This window comes from Mus caroli, chromosome 1 (genome assembly GCF_900094665.2).
Source record: "Mus caroli chromosome 1, CAROLI_EIJ_v1.1, whole genome shotgun sequence".
In the NCBI taxonomy this organism is placed as follows: domain Eukaryota; kingdom Metazoa; phylum Chordata; class Mammalia; order Rodentia; family Muridae; genus Mus; species Mus caroli.
In genome coordinates, this window is record NC_034570.1 from 17,610,165 (window position 1) to 17,619,877 (window position 9,713).

The 9,713-nt window shown below is 41.8% G+C and overlaps 1 pseudogene; it reads right to left on the reverse strand.

The window, feature by feature from the left end:
• Positions 1–5,605: 5,605 nt before the first annotated feature.
• On the reverse strand, positions 5,606–6,181 carry LOC110304941 (annotated as a pseudogene).
• Between the last annotated feature and the right edge of the window lie 3,532 nt (positions 6,182–9,713).

Sequence of the window (9,713 nt, forward strand, 5' to 3'; positions counted from 1 at the left end):
CTGTGTTCCACTCACCAGAAGTCTTAAGATCCTGTGGCGGGTGTTGTGGGTAGCTGGCGAGTGTCAGCCGACCCTGGGCCCTCACTACCCAGGTGCTTTTCTGACCGGAAGAGGCTTGTGGCCCTATGTAGGCCGGATTTCCGAATTTGATTAATTTTAAACATTGATGCAAATATACTCAATAAAATACAAACTGAATCCAAAACACTTCTAAGGCATCATCAACCATGATCAAATAGGCTTCATCCCAGGGATGAAGGGGTAGTTTAGAATGCAAAAAATCCATCAAATTAATCCATCATAGACACAAACTGAAAGAAAAGGACACACAAAATCATATCAGTTGAAACTGAAAACTGTTTGATAAAATCCAGCACTCCTTCATGATAAGCTTGGAGAGATCAAGGATACAAGGCTAATAAGCATACACAATGAAGGCAATAAACAGTGAGCCAATGGCCAACATCAAATTAAATGGAGACAACCATAAAGCATTTACACTAAAATTGGGGATGAGATAAGAATGAGTATTCTCCCCCTATCTCTTCAATATAGTACTTTAATTCTAGCTAGAGCCTTAAGACAACTAAAGGATATCAAATGGATATAAATTGGAAAGGAAGAAAACAAAGTATTTCTATTCATAGATAATATGATAGTATACATAAGAAATCCCAAAAATTCTACCAGAGAACCACACCTGATAAACAATACAATAACTTCTACAGGTATCTCTTTTCTTGACTTCAACTGTACTACAAAGCAATAGTAATAAAAACTGCATGGTATTGGCAGAGAAACAGAGTGGCAGATCAGTGGAATCAAATGGAATCAACTCGAAGACCAAGAAATAAATCCACATCCCTATGGACACTTGGATTTTGACAAAGAAGCCCAAACCATACAATGGAAAAGGGTTAGGGTTAGGGTTCACATAGTAGAAGGCAAATAGATCCATATTTATTACTCTGCACAAAATTCAAGTGCAAATGGATGAAAAATCTCAGTGTAAACCAGATACACTAAATCTAACAAAACAGAAAATGGGGAATGGCTTTGAACTTTTCAGTACAAGAGACAACTTCCAGAACAGAACACCAATGGCTCAGTCACTGAGGTCAAGAATTAATAAATGGGAATCCATGAAACTGAAAAGCTTGTGTAAGGCAAAGGACACTATCATTGGTACAAAAAAGGAAGCCTACAGATTAGGAAAAGATCTTCACTAACTCTGCATTTTACAGAGGGTTAATATCCAAAATATATAAAGAACACAAGAAGTTAGACACCAAAAATCTAAAAAACACAATAAAAATGGGGTACAGAACTAAGGCAGAGAATTCTCAACAGAGGAATCTAGAATGGCCAAGAAGCACCTAGAGAAATATTCAAAGATCTTAGTCATCATGGAAATGCAAATCAAAACAACTCTGTACACCAATGAGAATGGCTAAGATCCAAAACTCAAAGGACAGTACATGTTGGCAAGGTGGTAGAGCAAGAGGAACACTCCTCCACTGTAGTGGGAGTGCAAGCTTGTACAACCATTCTGGAAATAAGTGTGGTAGTTTCTCAGAAGATTGGGAATACTTCTACCTCAAAATGCAGCTATAGCAATCCTGGGTATATACCCAAAAGATGCCACAAATGACACGTGCTCAACTATGTTCATAGCAGTTTGATTGGTAATAGCCAAAACCTGGCAATATCCTATATGTCCCTTGCCTAAAGAATGTATAAAGAAAATCTGGTTCATTTCCACATTGGGATATTAACCAGACATTAAAAATAAAGACATCATGATTTTTGCAAGCAAATGTATGGAACTAGAAAATATCATCCTTGGTGAGGTAACCAGACCCAAAGGACATACATACATACATACATAGTATGTACACACTTATAAGTGGATATTAGCCACAAATTGCAGGATTACTACGCTATAATCAGCAGACCCAGAGAAGCCAAGTAACAAGGAGACTTCCAAGGGAGGATGACTGAATGTTTCTCAGAAGGAAAAACAAGATAGATATAAGGAGGTCAAAGGAAGGTGGGAACTGTGGGAAGGGGCAAGTGGAGAGGAGCAGAGCAAGGAAGGGAGAAATAGTATGTAGGAAAAGCAGGGGTTAGAAAAGGGAGGAGCAACCCCTAGGATGTGCCAGAGATCTGAAATGGGGGGAGGCCCCAGAGGGCCTATGGTGACGACTCTAGCTGAGACTCTTAGCATTTGGGAATATAGAAAATGAAATGACCACTCCCTGTAGCCAGGTAAGGACTCCCAGTGGAGGGAAATGGCCAGAAATTCACCCACAAAACCTTCCATGCAAAAGATGTGCAAGGACAAATATAGAGCAGAGACTGAGGGAATGCCCAATGACTGTCCCAAATTCAGACTCATTCCATGGGTCAGAACCAATCTGGCACTGTTTTTTTTCCTTTCTTTTCTTTTATTGGATATTTTATTTTTTTTTACATTTCAAATGTTATCCCCTTTCCTGGTTTTCCCCACGGAACCCCCTATGCCATCATCCTCCCCCTGCTTCTGTTAGGGTGTTCCCCCATCCACCCACCTAGCCACTCCTGCCTCCTCACCCTCACATTCCCCTACAATGGGGCATCAAGCCTTCATAGGACCAAGAGCCTCTCCTTCCATTGATACCTGACAAGGCCAGCCTCTGCTACTTGTGTGGCTGGAGCCATGGGTTCCTCCATATGTACTCTTTGCTTGGTGGTTTAGTCTCTGGAAGATCTGTGGAGTCTGGTTGGTTATTATTGTTTTTCCTAAGGGTTGCACACCCCATCACTTCCTTCAGTCCTTTCTCTAATTCCTCCATTGGGGACTCCGTGCGCAGTCTAGTAGCTGGCTTTGAGCATCTGCCTCTGTACTTGTCAGGCTCTGTCAGAGCCTCTCAGGAGACAGCTATATCAGGCTCCTGTCAGCATGCACTTCTTGGCATCCACAATAGTGTCTGGGTTTGGGATGGATCCCCATGTGGGGCAGTCTCTGGATGGCCTTTCTTTCAGTCTCTGCTCCATACTTTGTCTTCATATTTCCTCTCATGAGTATTTTTGTTCCTCTGTCAAAAAAGGACCCACACTTTGGTCTTCCTTTTTCTTGAGCTTCATGTAGTCTGTTGTAATACCCAAGATCCTCTGTTAGGCTCACAGACAGAGGAACCAATGGAAAGAGATGAAAGTTCCACACAAGAACCAATAGAAAGAGATGTAGAGACTTATGTTGGAGCTCAAGGAGTCTTAAGGAAGAGTCAGGAGAACTATGGAACTGAAGAGGACAGGGAATCTACAGGAAGACCAACAGAGTCAACTCTCCTGGATCCTTCGAGACTTCCAGAGATTGAATTTCCAAGCAAACAGTGAGTACAGGCTGGACATATGTAGCTGAGGAGCAGCTTGGTCTTCATGCAGGTTCAACAAGTGGAGCAGGAGCTGTCCCTGAGCCTCTTGTCTCCCTGCCTGTGGATCCTGTGACCCACCTTGTCTGGCCTCAGTGAAATAGGATGGGCCTAGTACTGCAGTGACTTGAAGTGCCCGGACAAGCCATCTGGGGATGGCTTGAGGCGGTTAGGGTGTTGGTGGGATTTATGTCACCCAGAGAGAGGCTTCGTCTTCTCAAAAGTGAAATGGGGAACTTCTTTGAGGGGTGACTGGGAGAAGAGGTAGAGTTAATATTGGGTTGTAAAGTGAATAAATAAATAAATGAATAAATAAATATATAACTATTTAAAAGACCCAGTATTGGTGAGTTGTAGAGGTACTAGAATTTTTATTTCCTACTGACAAGAGTCTGCAATGTTTAAATTTTACATTTTAGGTAGCCTTACATGTGTTTTGAATCTGAACTATAACTGCTAGTTTCCCTAAGCATTTAGATTTTAAGTGTTGTGTTTCTATTCTTCTGTTCTTGCTGTTTTCGTACATTTTCTGTCAAAAGGAAAAACTGGTTTTATAACCCCAAATTATTCCTTCCTCATTTTTTAAAAGATTTATTTTTATTACTTTTTATTATGGGTATGTGGTGGGGGGATGCTATTTGTATGCTATGCCAGTGCCCACAGAGGACAAAGGTGTAGGATCCCCTGTGGCTGTCATTACAAGTGATTGTGAACCATGGACATGGGTGCCAAGGACCTAATTCAGGTCCTCTGCAAGAGCAGTCTATCCTCCTAACAACTGAGCCATTTCTCTAGCTTGTTCTCTCATTTTAGGCAAAATGCTGATTATGGATGACTTCTTTTTTTTTTTCTTTTTAAAACTTTATTGGCCGGGCATGGTGGCACACACCTTTAATCCCAGCACTTGGGAGGCAGAGGCAGGCGGATTTCTTGAGTTCAAGGCCAGCCTTCTCTACAGAGTGAGTTCCAGGACAGCCAGGGCTACAAGAGAAACCCTGTCTCGAAAAACCAAAAAAAAAAAAAAAAAAAAAAAGAATATATATATATTGTTTTTTGTTTTGTTTTGTTTTTAAAAAGAATTGTTTATATACTGAATCTGGGGCATATTAGATACACAACCAATTTTAAATTTACATCTTTTAATTCAATTCTGAAGTGTTTCACAAACACACACACTCGCACACATACACAATTGTCATGCAACAGCTGCCCTAGGTGAAAGAGTCACCTTACCAACAAACTGTTGCAAGGATATCATCGAAGGTTGAAAAATTATTTGTCCTGAACATGAAAGCCTGTAACAAATTTAAATTAAATTTATAAAACTTGTTACTTGTAGTTTTCCCCTTGCAAGATCCAAAAAGAAAAATAAAATATCCAGATAACTAGCAGACATTAGTCACCACATAACCCTGGACCGCCCACCCCCACAGCAGAGTGCCTGTCAGTAACCCATCATCAGAGAGACAGTCTCTTCATTTTATATAAACAAAACTGTCATGTGCCAAAAAAGACCCCACAGAGGACAAACACACCCTAGTGCTGACACTGAAAACCAGGGCCCAAAGGGCACTGACCAAAAAGACACCAGTGGCCGCCTATCACTGCAAGCAACCCCAGAGGCTTAACCCTTCTTCCGCTTGAGATTTTAGGGGGAAGAGTTTCGAGGAGTCTTTAAATCAAGCTCAAGAGAAAGTATGAGTGCCCACCCTGGTAACAGGCCCCATCAGGACTCTCCGCCTTGAGGCGGGGCCACAAGGGTCAAGACTCAGATTACTGTTGCTGTTACAACAAAATGAGCCTCTGATGATGAACCGCAGCCAAGGGACTACTAGAATGCAGTCAGTTAACAAGTAGTGTCAGGTTGTGGGTTACTTCCTGGATGAACTGCATTTTATTATGAAAACCAAAGGTAAAAACATAATAAAGACCATAATCCCATATACCATTAACAACCTCTGGATTCTTGGAAGGACCTGTATAATGGGGCCGCTTTCAAGTAAGAATTATAGGCCAATCAAACGTCAAATTTTCACTCTCTCAAACAGGTTTCCCCAACACCTACTATTCACAAAGAAACATAAGTCATGAACATTCAGAAAATAAAAATGTATGAACTAATGACATTATTATGACCAAGGTGTTTGGTAGACAAGTAAATCATGACCTTGGGATCAACAGGAAAAGGCCTTTTAAACAACCCCCCGGATTTCAAAAAAATCTCTTCAGGTGGTAAATCTGTCCCGTTGTCATGGCAACTAGAACAAGAGCTTTGAAGAAGGACCAAAGGACCATTCTGCTTGGCTCAGTGTATTCTCTCCTGGACTTCCATGTTCGTGCTTTACAGCTGTCATTGCCACTGCCAGCTCATTAATCATTTCTTCTAGCTTGTTCTGATGAGCTTCTGTCTCCATGTCTTGTCCCTTGGGAGCCTCTGCAATGTCAATGGTGAACATTACAATCTTTACAATCATAGTCTAAAGCTATTACTAAAGCCGGACTTGTATGTCCCAACCATGTGGGCTGCAAACGTGTACTTCCCGCTGGACTCTCGATCTCCTTTAGATGCCTTTTTTATCTGGCCCTGTGATCTCCACGTCGATGTCCAAGAAGCCGCCCTCTGCCTCCTCGAAGATGAGGCCCATCTTGGTGCTGGAGGTGATCCATTCGAAGAAGCACTCGAAGTGCGTGACCCTGGTGACAAAGTAGCCTGAGGCCGTGGCCAGCAGCGCAGCCAGAAGCACCAGCAGTTCTGCAAGCATCATCATGGTGCAGTAGGGGACGAAGCCCAGAGCCGCCACCGCTGCCGCCTCAGCCACCACCGCCACCGCCACCGCCACCTCAGCTTAAAAATTTATTGTTACTTTATTTATTTTCATTTCAAATGATATCTCCCTATCTAGCTTCACCTCTGCAACCACCATCCCTTCCCCCTGCTTCTATGAGGGTGCTTCTCAACCCACTCACCCACTCCCATTCCATCCTCATGGCTCTAGCATCCCCCTACGCTGGGTCATAGAGCCTCCACAGGACCAAGAGCCTCTCCTTCCAATGAATCCCACAAGGCCATCCTCTGCTACATATGTGTCTGGAGCCATGGGTCCCTCCATGTGTACTCTTTGGTTGGTGGTTTAGTTCCTGGAAGCTCTGGGGGGTCCAGTTGAGTGATATTGCTGTTTATGCTATGGGGTTGTAAACCCCATCAGCTCCTTCAATCCTTTCTCTAACTCCGCCATTGGGGTTATCTGTGCTCATCTCAATGGTGGGCTGTGTGCATCCAATCTGTATTGGTCAGACTCTGGCAGATCATCTCTATGGGTAACTTTTTAATACTAAACATAAAATAGTTATATTAGATGGTGCTAGATTGCAGCAAAGCAGAAGGTATATTTTCTTTTAATACTGGCTCCTTTATGCAAATTAATTAGGTAGATATCAGCAAACATTGCAATCAGATAAATGAGTCATAAAGGAAATCAAAGTAGCTGTGATCGTCTCGATAGTATGCTACATTGACTAGACCAAGAAATATGCAAATGGGTTTGGGGAGATGGATCAGTGGTTAACAGAACTTGCTGCTCTTCCAGATAGCCTGAGTCCCAGCTCCCACCTGCAGGTTCACAAACCTCTGCATCTCTTTCAGGGGACACAGAGCCTTCTGTCTCTCACTGCCGCCGAGCATGCCAATGGCCTACGTACATATGTACAGGCAAAACATTAACTTGCATAAAATGAAAATAAGTACATGTTTTAAATAAGACATGCAAATGGTCCACTTCACTCTTGGTGCTGGGCATCCTTGAATTAGTTCAGAGACAAAGTTTATCTTGCCACAGATTCACATTTTTGAGAAACCCACCTTCTGTCTGAGGACTAGAAAGTCAAACTAGCAAATGCTTGAGGGTAGAATGGAGAGTCTGCTTTTGTGAGATCAAACTCCAGTTTAAATTGGAAGGGTTGGACAAAGAATGAATCTAATACTAGCACTCTCCTGACTGCCTTTTTACCTCTCTGCTGATAGACTCCTTTTTTCTGCGGACAGATACTTATATTTTATGTTTGATAAAACACTAAAAAGGCTCCCCAAAGCAGTTTGTTCCCCTGATCACTGTGGTTTTTTACCAAGGTCTTTTGGTTTTGTTGGATGACTATAGGCTAGGAAATAGTCAATCCATTCTTTACTCACAGCAAATTCCCAAACCTATTTCTGCTTGATACTAACTTGTTCCTTGAAAATTTATCTGCATTCACCTCACTGGATGAATTTGGTTTTTTTTCTTTTTCTTTTCTTTCTTTCCTTTTTTTTTTTTTTCCTTTTCCACTTGGAAGGCTTTTAGGACACCCTGCCCCAGCTTCTGAAATAAGGTAGAGGATTTTGAGAAGGACATTGACAGAGGCTGTGGAGGTGGAGGGTGTCTGAGGGGAGGGAGGTAGAGGGGAGGGCAGGAAGAAAAGAGTAAAGGAAGTGTTAAGAGAGAATTTAGAAATAAATTATGAAAATGTTTGTGGGTATAGTACATAAGGATTTAGACAAGATATTAAGTATGTCACCATAAAGGCAGTTGAGGATAGTTTAAAGAATTAGGGTAAAGGGCAGGAAGAAAACTAAGCCTAAGCACCAGGGGATGTTTTACTCATGACCACGACTTTAACACAGTAGGGCATGTTCACCTTGAGAACTGCTGCAGTGTTCTGGTCTGATACTCATTTGTAAAGAAGTCATCGTATATAAAAGCCATGAGTTACACATTCTGGAGGATTGAATCTTTCATCAGTTTCACTATCACTTTCTCATGGACAATGGTATGTTGAATCATGTCCAGTGAACAACCTGAATAAGAAATATGTACAAGAAAATAGCAATGATAAGCTAGCAAGCCTGTTGCACAGCCGTGGTTAAGTTGGCCTTCTGAAAGTGGACAAAGGCATTGCTCCATGCATATGACTAATTCTTATAGTTTTGTGCTAGAAGAAATATTCAATTATCAGATGATCTGGGTGTGGAAGAGTGACCAGAAATGCATTGATCCTTGGACACTGCGAAGAACTTGAAAGAAAAGAGATTTAGGACAAGAATACAGTAATTTTCTGTTTCTTTTAAGCGTTTATTTTATTTTTACATGTGTGACTGTGAGCATGCATCTCTGCGTGTATGCTGTGTGTGTGTGTGTGTGTGTGTGTGTGTGTGTGTATGTGTGTGTATCACAGTGGGAGCCAGAAGAAGATGTCAGATCCCCTGGAGCTAAAGTTATAGGAGATGGTAAGCTGCATGATGTGGCTATTCCAGCCAGTCTTAGTTCTCTACAAGAGCATCTGCTTTTCACTGAAGAGCCACTTCTGCAACTTATTCTTAATCATTTTATTTTAGTAGCCCTAACTATGGAATCTTAGAAAGAGCCCAGAATTGTTACTGTTTAAAGGAAATGCAGGGACAAAAAAATGGAGCAGAGACTGGAGGAAAGGCTATCCAGAGATCGCCCCACCTAGGGATCCATCCCATCTGCATACACAAAACCTAGACACTACTGCTGCTGCCAAGAAGTGCTTGAGCACAGGAGCCTGGCATAGCTGTCCCCTGAGAGGCTCTGCCAGATCCTGACCAATACAGATGCGGATGCTCACAGCCAAACATGGGTCTGACTGTGGGGACCTCAATGGAAGAGTTAAGGGAAGGAATGAAGGAGCTAAAGGGTTAAGCAACCCCACAGGAAGAACAACCATATCAACCAACCAGACCCCCTAGAGCTCCCAGGTACTAAACCACCAATCAGAGTACACATGGGTGGGTTCATGGCTACCACTACATGTGTAACAAAGGACTGCATTATCTGGCATCATTGTGAGGCGAGGCCCAGGACAGGAAAGGGAGATGCTAGAACCATGAGGTAGGAGTGGGTAGGTGGGTCTTAGATGCAAAGGGGAGAGGGGATGATATGGGGAGTTGTAGAGGGTAGACTAGGAAGGGGACAACATTTGAAATGTAAATAAATAAAATAGCCAATAAAAAAAAGAAAGAGAGGAGAAAGAGAAAGAGAAAGAAAGAAAGAAAGAAAGAAAGAAAGAAAGAAAGAAAAAGAAAGAGGATTTCAGAATATTCTAGAAGAAATACTCTTTTCCTAATAGTCTTAAAGTAGGTGACAAAATTCGTAGGAAGGAATGTACTTAACACTTGAATTACATATTGTGAATTTCTATGTTGAGCATATATTAATATGTATTCTTAGTGTATATATATATATATATATATATATATATATATATGCTAAGGCATAGCAAGATGGCTTCATAGGTAAGCTGCCT